A 17,931-nucleotide genomic window follows, 5' to 3' on the forward strand; every position below is an offset into this window, starting at 1 on the left:
CTCTTGTAGACAGTATATGTAAGGGTCTTGTTTTCTTATCCATTTAGACACCCTGTCTTTTGATTGGAACATTTAATTATTTTTTATTTGAAGTAATTGTTGATAGATATGTAGTTATTGTCACTTTATTATTCGTATTTTTCAAAACATTTTTTTCTTAAAGAAGTTCTTTGAACATTTCCTATAATACTGGCTTGGTGGTGAAGAAGCTCTTTATCTGTCCTTAGATTCTGAATGTTAGCTTTGCTGAGTAGAGTAATCATGGTTGTATATCCTTGCTTCTCATCACTTTGCATATTTCATGCCAGTCCCTTCTGGCCTGCAGTGTTGGTTGAGAAATCAGCTGACAGTCTTATGGAAGCTCCCTTGTAGGTAAATTAACTGCTTTTCTCTTGCTGCTTCTAAGATTCTATTTTTAACCTTTAGCATTTTAATGATGTGGCTTGATGTGGACCTCTTTGGGTTCATCTTGTTCGGGAGTCTCTGAAATTCCTGGACTTGTATATGTATTTCCTTCACCAGTTAGGGACGTTTTTCCGTCTTTATTTCTTCAACTAGGTTTTCAATTCCTTGCTCGCTCTCTTACTTCTGGTACCACTATGAGGTGAATGTCAGTACCCCTGATGTTGTCCCTTAAATCATCCTCACTTTTTTGTATTCTTTTCTCTTGTTGCTGTTCTGATTGGGTATTTTCTGCTACCTTTTCTTCCAAATCTCTGATTTGATCCTGTGCTTCATCTAATCTGTTGATTCTCGCTAATGTTTTCTTCATTTCAGTTATTGTATTTTTCATTTCTGACTGGTTCTTTTTTATGTTTCTTAGCTCCATTTTTATGTTTTCTCTTTGTTTAATTTCTTAATGAGTTCATCTGCTCTTCTAAGTTCACTGAGCATCCTTATAACTAGTGTTTTGAACTCTGCATCTGGTAGATTGCTTGTCTCCATTTTGTTTAGTTCTTTTTCTGGAATTTTGTCCTGTTCTTTCATTTGGGACATGTTTCTTTGTCTCTTCGTTTTGGCTGCCTCCCTGCGTTTGTTTCTATGTATTAGGTAAGGTTTCTAAGACTCCTGGTCTTCGTAGAATGGCTTTATGTATTAGGTGTCCTATGGGGCCCAGTGGCACAGTCAACCCTGATCATCTGAGCCAGGTGCTCAAGGTGTGTCCCTTGTATGGGTTGTTTATACTTTCCTGTTGTAGTTGAGCCTTTGTTGCTATTTGCACATCAGTGGGAGTAATTGAACCACGGGCTGATTAGATGTGAGTATTGGCTGGTGAGGAGCCAAACCTACGGAGCGGGCTTCACTTTAGCAGGGCTCTGGTGCCTGACCAGTCTGCCTTTTGGATGTATCCTCCTTAGTTGCAGCCATGGGTGGTGCTTCGACTCCGGTTGAAACCAGGCACTGGGTGCACTGACCCAAGGGCTTCCTGGGAGGGGCCCAGCTGCAGGCCAGGTTTAGACATAGCCTGTGCACTGCCCGGGGCTACCTGGCAAGAGTCACCAAGCAATCCTCAGATGGCTGCCACCCATGTTTGTCTGAGTTACCTCAACAGGCCACGCCATGAACCAAGGTAGGCTGCTGCTAGAGCCAGACTTGAGGCTTCTCAGCAAGAGGTATGGGGCATGTTGAGGCCAGATACTGCTTCTTTGACTTCTGTGAACCTTTGGAAGATTTTAGGAAAGTCCATAGCATGAGCCAAGACAGGCTATTTGTATGGAAAAGAACACTGTTGGTGGCTCGGGTAGGACCACAAGTTGGAAGAGGCAAGGTCTCAGGGAATAACCTGTGCGTGGCAACCTGTGTTAGCCAGGTTGATGGAGACTCAGAGATGGTGATCACCTGGGTCTGCACACTGGGTGGAGGGAGGGTTCAACACTCTGCTGGCACTTCTATTCAGGAGAAAGCTGCCCCTCCAGCCCTCGCCCTGAAGTCAGACAGCTTATTTCCTCCCTGTGTGTCACTTTTATAAAAGTGAATCATCTTGATTTACGTAGACTGATTGACCTAAGTGTTAACTTGAATATCCTGCATGAAAGACAGACAGACAGATAGATAAACATAAAGGATTAAGTAATTTTTAAGAATGTGAATGTTAGAGTCATTAATGATAGAAACAATGGACCCTATTATATTTCATTTAATCTTCCTGTCCATTTTGTGAGAGTAGGCGGTATTAACCTCATTTTACTGATGAGGAAAACTGAGGTTCAGGGAGCTTGCACAGCTGTTGAGTATTAGAGGTGGGATCTAGTCTGTGATCCCAGTGTTCTTTTTATAATAGCATATAGCTTAAGTAGACACATTGCTACATCATTTAAAGTAAGCTTTGATCTTCATTGTTTTCTTGTTCTTTTCTCAAAATGAAGTTAGAGCCTTATGAAAATGCTATTGTAGAAAAATGCATTTATTCAATAGCATTAAGCATAGTTTGAGAATTTTAACATTATAGCACAATTATAAAAATTTTTGTTAGTGTTATATAATGTACAGTATATCTGAGAATCTGTCAATGCTGCAAAATATAGTTTGTCCATCAAATAAGATGAGTTAGTTCTGTTTTAATAGGTATATTTTATTTTAAAAATATAGTATTTAATGTTCTAGATGCTTTTAAACTTAAGGGCTTGTTTTATCCTTGCTATAGAAAGAAAACAGGTGAACTAAATACTTACTAAATTTTTTTCATTTAAAAATTTTAATTTGTGAATGTAAGAAGACTGTCACACATAGCATAATTTTCTAAGATTTCATTTATGAGTTCTGTGTTTTAACATTTCCTTTTATAAGTTTCAGATATCCCTTTGTCCAGGCATACCAGCCCTAGATATATTGATCTTACTTAGAACACTGTTGCTTTTGGAGTGATTGACAGCACTGGTTCAGCCAGGACTCTGATACTGATGTTTTCTGATTCAGAAACCTCTCCTCTTTGGACATTTCTTAACTCATATTTCTCTTTTTTTCTGTTGAAAGTTTCCTGGTGGTCATTACTAGACCAAAAGTAAGTTCCCATGAGTAACTCGATGGTTGCAGTTTTATTTTTATCTTTCCAACTGATGACTTTGAAATGGCTGGGACACTTTAAGGAGACCTTGTCTACTGCCATTCTTAATCTTGATCAGGAAACTCTAGCCACATAGGCCATTGTTTCTGTTCTACAAGTCAGACCTTACAATTCTTACCTCTACAATTCATTTCAGCTTCTAGGTTTTCTACTTGTCCTTTTGTGGGGAGTGGTCTTCCCCCAGATTGTTGCTTGGCTGTATCCTTCTTGTCATTCAAGTCTCAGCTTAAATGTCCCTTCTAGAGGTTTTCCTTGACAATTTTGTATAAATTAGCACTCCTTCAGTACTTTTTATTACACAGCCATGTTTTATTTTCTTTTTACTACCTAATTACTAATTGGTAGTTATTTATTTCTCATTTATCTTCTCTAATGGAGTCAGAGACATTGTTTTGTTTACTGCTGTATCCTCAGCACCTAGAACGGTGTCTGCCACAGGCATTTCAGTAAATGTTTGTTGAATGACCAAATAAATAATCTTTCTATTGGCTATTTATAAAATTCTATTTTTATTTTATTTTTTCCTATTGGTAGTCAGGAAGGTACAATTAATGTTTTACAATTAGTGTTTAATATACTTTTGACGTTTTTCTCTTCACTTGCTTTTCAGTTCCCTAGTTGAATTCTTTCAGAGAAATGGGGAGAAGCCTTCTGATATTCAGCCTCTTGAGATGTGACTATTTCAATATATCTGTTGTTTGCCAGGTGGGTGTCCTAGCTGGTGCAACCTAGTCACAAAATCAGCAGGTAGACAATCTGGCTCCTAATGGCAGCTTTAGTCCTGCTTGAGTTGGTCTCTACCCTAAAGGACTGTCACTGTCAATCTAGCAAAATTAAATTGCCTTCCCATAAATATATTTTTCTAGGGTTATAGAAGAGAAACAAATTCTAGGTTTATAAAATGAATTAAAATGTGTCGACAGACTAGAAAAGAATAATGACCTACTTTTGCAATTTGAATTCTGAGGCACGGCAGCGATTATTTTCAGAAAAGTTGACATTGAAACTGTAGCACTCTTAGTTCTATTGAAATGACTTTATTATGCCAGCAGGGTAGATTTAATAACTTATTTATTGGTGTTGGTGAGGAAAGTGACAGTTCTATAAACTATAATTTTTGATCCTCAGAGCTTTGGTTTGTGGCATAGGTTTTGAGTCCTTGCTCCTTCAGTTAACTCTATGGAAAGAGGCAGGTTTTAGGAAGAATGCAACTTGATTTTCCGTTTCATTCTCCGTTTGTTAATTCATTTAATAACGATTCCATTTGACTGATAGACTTTAACTATTGTTATGTGCCATAGCCAGAGTATCCATTTAAAAAAATGAATTGAAATGGGTTTTATATTAAGAGTATGCCAGTTCTGAGTTTTATATTGACACATGCCTCAGTGTTAGCAAACGTGGCGGCATTGGTCTGCCTTAATCCTTTTTGATAAACTTTTTTGATGAGATTCCAATCTGAGCTAGTTGTGAAAAGTGCTCCTCTTGAAAGTCTCCTTGTAATCAATACTCCCTTCCTTTCATCCCTTTAGAACCTCTGATCTTTCATGAAACTAAAAGAGTTTGTGTCATTTTGCTTTAATATTTTGTTAGAAAAATTAAGAGAAGCTTATGCACAATGAGGATATTAACTTAGTCTTTGGTGAATGCTAATGTGGCAACTCATGGTGGACCCTTAGATAACTTTAGGATGAGGGCTGGTCACCGGAAACACCAAGCACATAAACAGAGAGTTGAGGCTTTGGACTATTAAGACCTCTTCAGAGTGGGGAAAGGTTTGAAGATTGAGTTTCATCATGCATATAGTGATTTTACCTATTATGCCTGTATATTGAAACCCCAATAAGGATTCTAGACACCAAAGATCACTGGGGCTTTTCGATTGGTGAACACATTGATGTTCTGGGAAAATGACACATCTTGACTTATGGACAAAGGGCATGGAAGCTCTTTGTTTGAGAAATGCAGATGGCCTGGGGACTCTTGAAGTTCAGCTGGCATCTGAAGTATGTTTAGTCCTGTATGGGTTAATGCCTTTTGACTTGTGTATTCTAGACTTCTGAGTGGTTAGTATCAGAAATGAAATGCAGTATGTTCATTTAAGGTTGAAACAGAATAGTGGTACATTTGTTATGATTAATGAACCACTATTGATACTTTATTATAAAATGAAATCCATAGTTTGCTTTAGGGTTTACTCTTTATGTTGTACAGCTTCATGGGTTTTGACAAATTCATAATGTCATGGGTTTATCATTACAGTATCATACACAGTAGTTTCACTGCCCAATAAAACTCCTGTGTATTACCAATTCATATTTCTCTCTCTCTTGCCCCCAAACCCCTGACACCACCATTCATCTTCATTGTCTCTATAGCTTTGCTTTTGTCAGACTGTCATATATTTGAAATCATAAAGTAGTGTTTTTAAGTGGCTTCTTTCACTTAGCAGTATGCCATTAAGGTTCCTCCTTTTATTTTTGTGGTTTGATTGGCTAATATATTTTTATTGCTCAATAGTACTCCATTTTGTGGATTGCCAGTTTATCCATTAACCTATTGAAAGTGTATCTTGAGTGTTTCCAAGTTTTGGCAGTTATGAATAATATTGCTATAAAAATTCATGTGCAGACTTTTGAGTGGATGTTGTTTCTCAAGTTAGAGCAAAATTGCTGGATCACATAGTCAGGCTAAGTTTACCTTTGTAGGAAAATGCCAAACTGCTATCCAAAGTGGCTATACCATTTGCATTCTCACCAGCAATAAATGAGAGTTCTGTTATTCCACATCCTTGTCAGCATTTGATTTTGTCATTGTTTTGAATTTCATCAATTCTAATAGTTGTGTAATGTGGTATTTCATTGCCGCTGTTTTTATCTTAAGACTTTTTTTAACATTTTTTTTTTTACATTTGGCATACAGTATTATATTAGTTTCAGCTGTAAAACATAGTGATTAGACATTTGCATACCTCTGAAGTGATTGATAAGTCTAGTACCCATCTAGCATCATTACTAAAATATTATTGACTATGTGCAATAATTTACATCCCATGACTATTTTTATAATTGGCAATTTGTATTTCTTAATCCTTTTCACCTTTTCCACCCCTTCTCCCAACCTCCTCCCCCCAATTTGGTGAATATCAAGTTGTTCTCTGTATCTCTGAGTTTGTTTCTTTTTTGTTTGTTCCTTCATTTTGTTTTCTACATTCCACAAATGGCAAGATCATATTTTTTTTTATGGTTGAGTAATATTCCATTGTATATGTGTACCACATCTTCTTTATCCATTCATCTATCAATGGGCATTTGAGTTGCTTCCATATCTTGGCTATTGTAAATAATGCTGCAGTGAACAGAGGGGTGCATATATATTTTTGAATTGGTATTTTAGATTTCTTTGGTTAAATACCAAGAAGTAGGATTGCCGGGTCATTTGGTAGTGTTATTTTTAATTTTTGGGGAGCCACCATGTTGTTTTCCATAGTGGCTGCACTCATGTACAATTCCACTAACAGTACACAAGGGTTCCCATTTTGCCAGTCCTTGCTAGCATTGTTTTTTGTTGCCTTTTTGATGATAGCCATTCTGACAGATGTGTTGTGCTATCCCATCATGGTTTTAATTTGCATTTCTCTGAGGATTAGTGACCTTGAGCACCTTTTCATGTCTGTTGGCCATCTTTATATCTTCTTTGGGGAAATGTCTGTTTAGGTCCTCTGCTCATTTTTTAATTGGTGTGTGTGTGTGTGTGTGTGTGTGTGTGTGTGTGTGTGTGTGTGTGTGAGTGAAGCTGTATGAGTTTATATATGTTGGATATTAACCCCTTATCTGATGTATCATTGGCGAATGTCTTCTTCCATTCAGTAGGTTGTCTTTTTGTTTTGTTAATGGTTTCCTTTGCTGTGCAAAACTTATTTCATGTAGTCCATTCGTTTATTTTTTCTTTTGTTTCCTTTGCCTGGGGCAACATATCCAAAAAATATTACTAAGAGAAGTGTCGAAGAGTTTATTTCTATGTTTTCTTCTAGGAGTTTTATGGTTTCAGGTCTTATACTTAAGTCTTTAATCCATTTTGAGTTTATTCTTGTATGTGGTATAAGAAAGTAGTCTAGTTTCATTTGTGTGCACGTATCTATCCAGTTTTCCCAAACCATTTATTGAACAGACTGTCTTTACCCCACTGTATAGTCTTGCCTTCTCTGCCATGTAGGCATGGGTTTATTTCTGGTCTATGTTTTCTGTTTCATTGATCTATGAGTCTGTTTTTATGCCAGTACCGTTGCTATTTTGGTTACTATAGCCTTGTTGTATAGTTTACTAGCAGGTTGCATGAGACTTCCAACTTTGTTCTTTCTCAAGATTGCTGTGGCTATTTGTGGTCTTTCGTAGTTCCATATCAATTTTAAGATGATCTGTTCTAGTTCTGAGAAGAATGTCATTGTTATTTTGATAGGGATTAAAATGAATCTTCTAGATGGTTTTGAGTAGTACCATCATTTTAATGATGTTAATTGCTCCAATCCTGAGGCATGGTATATCCTTCCATTTATTTGGGTTGTCTTCCATTTCTTTAATATTTTATAGGATTCTGAGTACTAGTCTTTTACTTCCTTTGTTAAATTTATTTCCAGTTATTTTATTCTTTTCGATGCAATTGTAAATGGTGTCATTTTCTTAATTTCTCTCTCTGATGGTTTGTTATTGGTGTATAAAAATTCACCTGACTTCTGAATGTTAATTTTGTATCCTGCAAGTTTATCGAATTCATTTATTAGTTCTAATAACTTTATTAGTTCCACCATTAATTCTGGTAGAATCTTTAGGATTGTCTCTATATAGTATCATGTCATCTGCAAATAATGACAGTTTTACTTCTTCCTTTATAATCTGGATGCCTTTTATTTCTTTGTGTTGTCTAATTGCTGTGGCTAGGACCTCCAATACTGTGCTGAATAAAAGTGATGAAAGTGGACATTCTTGTCTTTTTCCTCATCATAAAGAAAAAGTTTTTAGCTTTTCATCATTGAGTATGATGTTAGCTGTGGGCTTGTCATGTATAGCCTTTATTATGTTGAGGTATTGCCTCTATATTCCCACTTTACTGAGACATTTTATCATAAATGGATGTTGGACTTTATAAAATGCTTTTTCTACATCTATTGATACGATCACATGATTTTATCCTTCATTTTGTCAATGTGATGTATCCCATTAATTGATTTGCAGATTTTGAACCAAACTTGCATCCCAGGATATATCCCACTTGATCATGGCGTATGATCTTTTTAATGTATTGCTAAATTCAGTTTACTAATATTTTATTGAGGATTTTTACATCTATATTCATCAAGGATATTGGCCATAATTTTCTTTTTTTGTAGTGTCTTTGTCTAGTTTTGGATTCAGGGTAATGCTGGCCTCATAAAATGAGCTTGGAAGCCTCCCCCCCTTTTGAAGTCTTTGGAGTAGTTTGAAGATGAGTGTTACTTCTTCTTTGAATATTTTGTAAAACTCACCTGTGAAGATGTCCAGTACCAGACTTTTGTTTGTTCGGTATTTTTTGATTACTGATTCAATTTTGTTAGTCGTTATCAGTCTGTTCAGATTTTCTGTTACTTCTTGACTCAGTCTTGGAAAGTGTATGTTTTTAGGAATTTATCTATTTCTTCCCAGCTGTCCAATTAGTTGGCATATAAATGTTCATAATATTTTATCCATTTTATTACTGTGGTGTCAGTTGTCACATCTCTTCTTTCATTTATGATTTTATTTATATGAGTCTGCTCTCCTTTTTTTTCTTGATGAGTCTGGTTAAAATTTTATCAATTTTGTTTATATTTTCAAAGACCCAGCGCTTGGTTTCATTAATCTTTCATATTGTTGTTTTTTTTTTTTAGACTGTTTTATTTATTTCTGCTCTGATTTTTATTATTTCCTTCTACTCACTTTGGGCTTTGTTTATTCTTTTTTTTTCTAGTTCCTTTAGGTGTAAGTTTAGATTGTTTATTTGAGATTTTTTTTTTTTGTTTCCAGAGGTAGGTCTGTATTGCTGTAAATTTTTTTCTGTGAATCGCTTTCACTGTGTCCCATTGATTTTGGGTTGTGTTTTTGTTTTCATTTGTCTCCAGGTATCTTCTGATTTTCTCCTTGATTTAATTGTTAACCCATTCATCGTTTAGTAGCATGTTTTTTAGCACCCATATGTTGATGTGTTTTTCAGTTTTCTTCTTGTAACTGAATTCTCGTTTCATTCCATAGTTGTCAGAGAGCACTCTTGATTCAGTCTTTTTTAATATATTGAGACCTGTTTTGTGGGCGAGTATGTGGCCCGTCCTGGAAAACGTTTCATGTGTGCTTGAAAAGAATGTATATTATGCTGCTTTGGGAAGAAATGCTCTAAAAATATCAGTTAAATCAGTCTGATCTAATGTGTCATTTAAGGCCACTGTTTCCTTGTTGATTTTCTGTCTGAATCATCTATCCATTGATGTCAATGGAGTTCAAGTCCCCTGCAATTATTATATTACTGTTAAACACTCTCTTTATGTCTTTCAATATTTGCTTTAGTAGGTTCTTCTGTTTTGTGTGCATAAATGTTTACTTCTTGTTGCATTGATCTTTTTATCATTATGAATTGTCCTTCTTTGTCCCTTGTTATATCCTTTGTTTTAAAGTCTATTTTGTTCAATGTAAGTATTACTACCCAAACTTTTTGTTTTGTTTTGTTTCCATATGCATGAAATATATATTTTTTATTCCTTTATATTCAGTGTCTGACTATCTTTTGATCTGATGTGGGTCACTTGTAGACAGTATGTATTTGGGTCTTGCTTTTAATGCATCCAGCCACCTTGTGTCTTTTGATTGGAGCATTTAATACATTTAAATTTAAAGTAATTATTGATAATATATAGTGATTGCTATTTTATTGTATTCTGATTATTTTTGTAGATCTCTGTTTCTTTCATATTTACTCAGTTCCTTCTCTTATATATTGATGTGTTTCTATAGTGTTGTATTTGGATTCTTTTCTCTTTATTTTTTTGTATGTATCTTGTAGACTTGGTTTGTTTATATTGTGTTTACCATGGGCCTTATATATCAGAACTATGTTTATAGCAGTCTATTTCAAATGCATGGTTGCTTAAGTTTGAACATATTCTAAAATCACTACCATTTTTACTCACCTTCTCTACATTTATGTTTTGTTAATTTTTACTTCTTTTGTGGTGTGTGTTTGCATGTATTCCTTACTTTACTGTTGTAATTACACATGACCTTCCTACTTTTGTCTTTTGACCTTTGCACTAGCTTTATAATTGATTGATCCATTGCTTTTATTGTTTGTCTTTAGCATTGAGTTTTTTTCTTTCCTCTATTTCTTATTTATATATATTTACATATATATTTACTTTAAGAGGTTTCTTTAACATTTCTTGTAATACTACTAGTTGAGTGGCGTTGAACACCTTTAGCTTTTTCTTGTCTCAGAAGCTCTTTACCTCCTCCTTGCTTCTAAATGATGGGCTTTCCTAGGTAGAGTAATCTTGGTTGTAGTTTTTTCTCATTTATCACTTTGAATATTTTATGCCATTCCCTTGTTACTTTCAAAGTTCCTTTGAAAAAGTCAGCTGGTAGTCTTTTGGGAGCTTCCTTTTATGTAACCAGCTGCCTCTCTCTTGCTACTTTTAAGAGTCTCTTTTTGTATTTAACATTTGGCATTTTATTTTTAATGTCTTGATATTGACCTTATTGAGTTTATCGTTTTGGGGACTCTGCATTCTCTGAACTTGTATTTCTGTTTCCTTCACCAGGTTATAGAATTTTTCAGTCATTATTTTTTCAGATGTTTTCAGTTCCTTGACCTTTCTCTTCTCATTCTAGCATTCCTATGATGGATGTTGGTACACTTGATGTTATCCCAGAGATCCTTAAACTCTTCTCATTTTTTAAAATTCTTTTTCCTTTTTGTTGTTCTCATTGGGTGTTTTCTGCTACTTTGTCTTATAGATTGCCAATTTGATTGTTTGTTTCATCTAATCTGATATTGATTCCCTCTAATAAATTCTTTCAGTTATTATATTAATCAGTTCTGATTGGTTCTTTATGTTTTTTGTTGCCCTTTTTGTGTTTTTTTTTTTATCACTTTGTCGAAGTTCTTACTGAGTTTATATATTCTCTCAAGTTTATATATTCAAAACCACTGTTTTGAACTTTGCACCTGATAGATGTTTGCCTTTATTTTGTTATTTATTTTTTTTCTGGAGTTTTGTCCTGTTCTTATATGTGGAATATGTTTCATTGTCTCTTCATTTTGTCTGACTCCATGTGCTTGTTTTACCGTATTAGTTTGGTCCCCTTCATTTCTAGCTTGACAGAGTGGCTACATGTAGAAAGTGTCTTCTGGGACTCTGGTGCCATTACCCTAGTCATCTGAGCCAGGTACTACAGGGGTGTCACCTCTGGGATTTCTGTGTGCCTTCCTGTTGTAATGGCTTCGATTGCTTCTGGCAGGTCATTGGGGGAAATTTATACTTAGACTTACTGGCTGTGATGGCTGGCAGTAACTACAGTGGACGAGCTGTGTTGTGAGAACGGATTCCATGGTGCTTTGGTGCCAGCTGAGGCCGCCTTTTGGATGTGTTGGTTGTGGAGCTGGTTAGATGGGGCTCTGGTACAGTCTAAAGATGGCTTGGTACATTTTGTCTCTGACCTCTTGGGAAGGGCTTTAGTGCAGGCCAAGATCAGCCACCACTCATATAGGGTTAGGGGCTGCTTGGTAGGAGCTACAAAGTGATCTGCAGTTGTTTGTTGCTTGTGTAGTATTTGGTGGTGCTTGGGAGAGGCTGTGTTATGAAATGAAGCTGGCTACCACTTGTTCTCCTCTTTGGACCATTTTTGGGCACTACTGTGTGAGCCAGTGTCAGTTGCCACTTGCAGCAGGCTTATGGCTCCTTAGTGGAACTATTTATATAGGCCAAGACTTAGTGCCACTCATGCCAGGTTCGACGCCACCTTATGAGAATTACAGTGCAAGTTGAGACTGGTTGCACCTTCTGCTGGTTTAGGGGCAACTTTGCAGGAGCTACAATGTACACCAAGTCTGGCTGTTGCTTGTATAGAGTGTATGGACCTCTGAGAGAGTCTGTAGCTCATCAGAGAGCAGCTGCCACTTGAATGGGATTTGCGGACTTTTGAGAAAGTCTGCAGTGCAAGGCTAGGGCAGCCACCACTCATGTCATGTTTGTGGTCCTGTGAGTGTTTCTGTAGCATGAGCTGAGCCAGGTCGCTGCTACGGAGGAGGTGCTGGAAGAGGCTTAGGCCCTGCCAGCATGTTAGGTGGGGCAGAGTCTCAGGGAATCAGCAGGGTGGGCAGAGTGATGTTAGCCAGGTTAATGGAGAGCATAGATTTGGTGCCTGCCTGTTCCAGGCCTGCTGGAAGGGAGAAATGCTCGACAAAAAACAATGGTGCCTACCAGCACTTCTGTCCTGGGAGAGAGTTGTCCCAACCCTTCCCCTCTAGCCCTCCACCTGAAGTTAGTCGATTTTAGTTTCTTCCTGTATGTTCCTGGTGCTTTTCAAGTTGCTGTCCCTGTGCTGGAACTTCTTTAGAGCAAGTCAGTTTGTGCAAGTGAGTTAAAGATGTTGAACATCTTTAAGAGCAGTATGTTTTATTTCCCACAGCCATTTGTCTCTTTGGGATACAGTCCCCACTGGTTTTCTCAGCTAAGTGTTACAGGATCTCTTTCTGGTGCCCCAGCCTGGGCATCCCAGTGTGGTACTATATCTTCTCTCTCCTCAGTGGGTCCTGTGCAGGTGATATATCCTCTTGTTTCTTCATTGCCATACACTGGGTGTGGGACCTGCACACCCAGGGTCTGTGTCTGTGTTTCTCCTACCAGTCTCGACATGGCTTCTTCTTTATAACCTTAGATATAGGAATTTTGTCCAGCTAGTCTTCAGGTGGTTTTTAGTGATCTTTTTCTATAATTTAGTTGTAATTTTGATGTGATTGTGGGAGCAGGTGATCTCATAGTTTAGCTTTTTTTTTTTTTTTGACCAGAAGTCCTCATTGTTTTAATTTGTAATTCTCTTACCAGCATGTAATGTTGAACATCTTTTCATATGTTTATTTTCCATCTTATATCTTTTTCGGTTTGGTGTCTGTTCAGCTCTTTTTCTACTTTTTAATTGTGTTATGTTTTCTTTTTGCTGAATTGAAGAGCTCTTAGTATATTTTGGGTAATCTCTTTTAATAGATGAGTCTTTTGCAAATGTTTTCTTCTAGTATGTCTTATCTTTTTATTTAGAATGTCTTTTGCAGAGCAGTTTTTAATTTTAATGAAGTCCAACTTATTAGTTTCTTTATTTCTTGGTATTTCTTTGTATCTAAAAAGTATCACCAACCCAAGGTCAGCTAGATTTTTTCCTATGTCATTTTCTAGAGGTTTTATAGTTTTTTGTTTTAATTTATATCTGTGATTCATTTTGAGTTAATTTTTTTGTAAATTTTGTTTTACATTTTTTTAAAAGTATAAGATATTTGAAACAGGTATGAGGATATAATGACCCATACATAAAGTAGCTATAAAATGGTTTTATAAAATATTAACATTTTACCTTATAAATCTGTAGGTTATAAAATCAATGGAGTTAAGACCCCTGTAAGTCCCTCCTAATCTCATCCCTCTCCCTTTCTCAAAAGTAATCATTTTTATTTTAAGATCTATGCATTTTTACAGTTTACTAAATATTTTGTTTTAAGTATTTTGTTTTAAAATTTCACAATAACAACATTATGAACATTACATGTATTTTAGCAACTTGCATATTTTAAAACCTAGCATTATTTTTACAATTTAGAAGATTATTTTAATTTATAGGAAAAAATATTTTAATTGAGAGCAATTTAATGTTAAAAATTAATTTGTCATTAGTTGTAATTTTATCTTGGTTTTCTGTATTAGCATAGATATAGTTCTGACCCGAGGGTTAAAAATTTCAACCTTCAAATGTATCTTTAAACTTTATTATGGGATGTGTTTTTAGAGGCTTACTAAATAGATTCTGAAGAGCTGTTTTTTGTTCTAGGATTTTTTTTTTCCTTTGGTGTTCCCTAAAAAAATGGAGTCATTGTAGATTCTCTTTGCCAAATTATAGTGTATCTCCTTTTTGGGATGTTATCTTCAGCATTTTTATATGCTAGGTGATGTGCTAGCAAGAGTATAAAAGGAACTGAACTGATGGAGGTACAGAGAGCCACCTCAACTCCTAAATTCTCCATCCATGAAAGAGCAGACTGCCTGAGTCGTAAGTAGAAGAGATGCTGAATAAATCCCATTGACTATCCCCTTCTGAGAAACAAGTAAAAAGCTGGCAAAAAAAATGCAGGTGAAGAATCAAAAACAAAAGCAAACAAGCAAAAAAAAAAAAAAAAACCACAAAAAAATTAAAGAAGATAGCTGGCAAGATGGGAGGCCTTTTTCCTGGAATAAAGGGTCGTTAGGACCAGAAAGATTGCATGGTGTGGTATAATCATTAGAAAAAAAGAAGAAAGAATTATCGTTATTCACAGATGATATGATGATGTACCTAAAAATCTAAGAAAATTACCTGAAAACCTGTTTGAAGTAATATTAAGTTACATTGTTGTTTACCAACTACATACACTGAAATCCATAATTTTTCAATATTCTAGCAATACCTAGTTAGAAACTGTAAGAAACTTAATAAGTAGAGAGATTAAACATGTTTCTGATTAAGAGGACTCAAAATTATATGGATTCTTTTCAAATCCATTAATTTAATGCAATTCTAGTCAGAAGTCTAACCAATGTTTTTGAGTTTTAGAGGTGGGATAGATAGAGAATTTAACAATATTTTTCTGAAATTGATTTAGAAGAATAAGTCTAAGAAAAAATTTTTGAAAGAATAGAGTTAAGAAGTTGCATTTGCACTACCATGTATTAGAAGATTTTTATAAACCTACAATAATTAAAATATTATGACTAAGAATAAGATATAGTCCTGAAAAAAATACTTATTAGTATTTGACAGTGATGTCATTTCAGTTCATTGGAAGAAAAACTGATTTAACAAATGATGCTAGAAAATAGGTTCAGAAATTGGAAGACTATAAAATTAGTTATACTTTGCACCTAAACTAAAATTTTAGGTGGTTAAGATGATGAAATATTCTTATAATGGAATAGAAGAATTTGAGGAAATACATATATAAATAAATTACCAAGTAGTGGAGAAATCCTTTGCTATTTTAAACATTTAAGAAAAAACTTTTTCTGACACATGTATAGTTATTAGAGGAAAAATATAAGCAAAAAGAAGGAAAAGCCAAGAATTCCACCCAATCAGAGACCACCATTGATAGCATGTTGTTTGTATGTGGGAAGGTTCTTTTAAATGTAAAATGAAATGAAGAAACCACATATAAAAAGTGATTGATTTGCTGCACAAACACATAAATGTGTCAAATATCGTTAACAGGAAGAAAAGGGAAATGGCAACTGTGAACATACATATATGCCACATGATGAAAACTCAACACTTTTAATGCAAGAAGAACTCTTGTAAGTCAATAAGAAAATGAATACCTGAATAGAATAATGGGTAGTCATGAATAGGCAGTTTGTTAAGGAAAACATAGAAACAACCAATAAACATGGGAAAACATTGTCAATATGAAATTGAAAATAGAAAAACAATGAGGTACTTTTTAAAAAAGTTGAGATATCTTTAAGAAACTATCAGATTGCTGCAACTTTTAAAATTGAAAATGCTAGTGTGGAAGACAGTGCTTGGAAACAGCCATTGTCATTAACTAATAAAATTTATATTTTCCTCAAACTTTTCTATTAAAATTTTTCAATAGAATAAAATAAAAAGTATTGTATAGTGGCCATGTATTGCTGCTTATGTTCAGGAAAAAATATCAGCTCTTTTGGTAAAAAAGGATCCAGATACTCATTGTTGGTGAGGAAAATTGTAGTCTTGTATCATTAGGAGTAAGATAAATTGATAGAGCCATTCTCTAGGACAGTTTAGAAAAATATGTTAAAAGCATTCATTATCTATATATTTTCTGACCCAATGATTTTACTTAAAATAATTTATCCTAAAGAAATGATCAGAGCTCTGCAAGAAGACATATATTCAAGGATATTTAGTATATACAAGGAATACCAGTGTATACCAGGATATTTAATGATCATGTAAATTTAGTAACAGCCTAAATATTCCAAATAGAAAATTGATTGAATATGCTATAGTGTATCTCTATAATGGAATGCTGTGTAAAAATTAGGAATGTTTTACCTGATAATAGTAAATAACAAAAGCAGAGTATAAATTTTAGATAACCCTGACCCTAGTTACTCATGCAATTATTTAGCCATTTCCTCATAAATACTTAATGATAACTCAGGCATTCTACCAGAATCTAGAAATAGAGCACTGAGCAGGGAAAAAACAAAACATGTCATTTCTTTGCCTTCATGGAACTTACAGTCTGGTCAGGAGAGACAGAACAATAAACAATTTGTCAGTTGCTTTGGAGACAAGTGCTTTGGAGAAAAATATAACAGGGTTAAAGTAGATAGGGAGTACCAAGGGAAGGGAGGGGGAAGATTGCTATTTTATATAAGGTGGGTCAGGGAAGTCTCTGAAAAATCACATTTAAATCAAGATCTGAAAAAAGTGAAGGAGAGAGTGAGAACAATGTTTACTTCTGAGGGAAGAGTATTTCTGGTGTAGGGAACTCCATGTTAGGAGACTTCACACGGAGATGTGTTTCGTGTTCCAGTGAGGGTGTGGGTCAGTAGTATTGATACAAACTAAGGGAGAAAGTGTATAGGAAATAAGGCAAGAGAAGTGAAAGTTGAGGGTAAAAATGGAGGATCATTACATTGGTCTTAGAGGACTTTGTAAGCACCTAATATTTACTCTGAGATGAGAAGCCATCGTAGGATTTTGAACAGAGAATTGAAATATGACTGACATTTTAAAAAGATCCTTTTGGCTGTTTCGTGTAGAATAGACTGGAGTGTGGCAGGAATGGGAGCATAGAAATAGTTAAGAGGCTATTGTAATAACCCTGTCATGATGGTAACTTGGACCAAGTGGTTTGATTCTGAATTTGTGGCACATACCCATAAACCCTTATTTGAGGAAAGAATTAAATATTTATATCAATATATAAATAATTATATTTGGTAGATTGCAGATGGTTTGTATTTTCTTTATACAGATGTTTTTCAAAAGTTTACAAGTGACTTCTACTTTCACTATGTTTTTTTCCCCACCTGATTTCAAAATATTATATGCATTTAAAAAATTAAGAGTTATATTTTTTTGCTTTTAGGGTTAGGCATTCCTTTTTGTTTGGTGATTCAGATGGTGAGTAGGCCCAGTTAACTGACTGGTAAGATTGATTGAGAAAGGAAATTACACATTTCTTCAAGCTAGAGAGACCTATATTCAGCATTTTCCCTATCACCTTGTTTTCCTTTGTGATGTAAACTTTAAACACCTAGTATTTTACATCTTTGATTAATTATGTGCTATAAGGATACATTTTTACTTAGGTGTTCTGCTGAGCTTACCTCATCACTAATCAGAATAACTCAGTGACAAAAAACTGTGCAATATAAATCAACAGAATGATCTTATCTAGGTCATCCTTGCTAATGAATGTGAGTTGAATTGCCGATTTCTTGAAGATCATTTGTACAAATCATTAAAATATACTGAACTATGAGTTTTCTCTTATGACTTACCTTTCTGATTTACTTGATTATACCAAATATCAGAGCACTTATAAACCAACTCACTCTAACCTAGGTGAAA

General features: G+C 35.0%; 1 protein-coding gene across 13 annotated transcripts in view; it reads left to right on the forward strand.

The window, feature by feature from the left end:
- PEAK1 (pseudopodium enriched atypical kinase 1) overlaps window positions 1-17,931 on the forward strand; it is a 259,266-nt gene that overhangs the window by 89,516 nt on the left and 151,819 nt on the right. For 3 of the 13 annotated variants that reach the window (XM_011382137.2, XM_011382140.2, XM_023524376.1), the window contains one exon: window positions 14,276-14,379. The exons of 9 other annotated variants lie outside the window; for them this stretch is intronic. The gene's annotated coding sequence lies outside the window, so the exon portion shown is untranslated. Of the gene's footprint in view, window positions 1-3,674; window positions 3,770-14,275; window positions 14,380-17,931 lie in introns of those variants that run through there. One more of the 13 variants, XM_011382143.2, reaches the window with a different exon arrangement.

Source organism: Pteropus vampyrus, unplaced genomic scaffold (assembly GCF_000151845.1).
Source record: "Pteropus vampyrus isolate Shadow unplaced genomic scaffold, Pvam_2.0 Scaffold462, whole genome shotgun sequence".
In the NCBI taxonomy this organism is placed as follows: domain Eukaryota; kingdom Metazoa; phylum Chordata; class Mammalia; order Chiroptera; family Pteropodidae; genus Pteropus; species Pteropus vampyrus.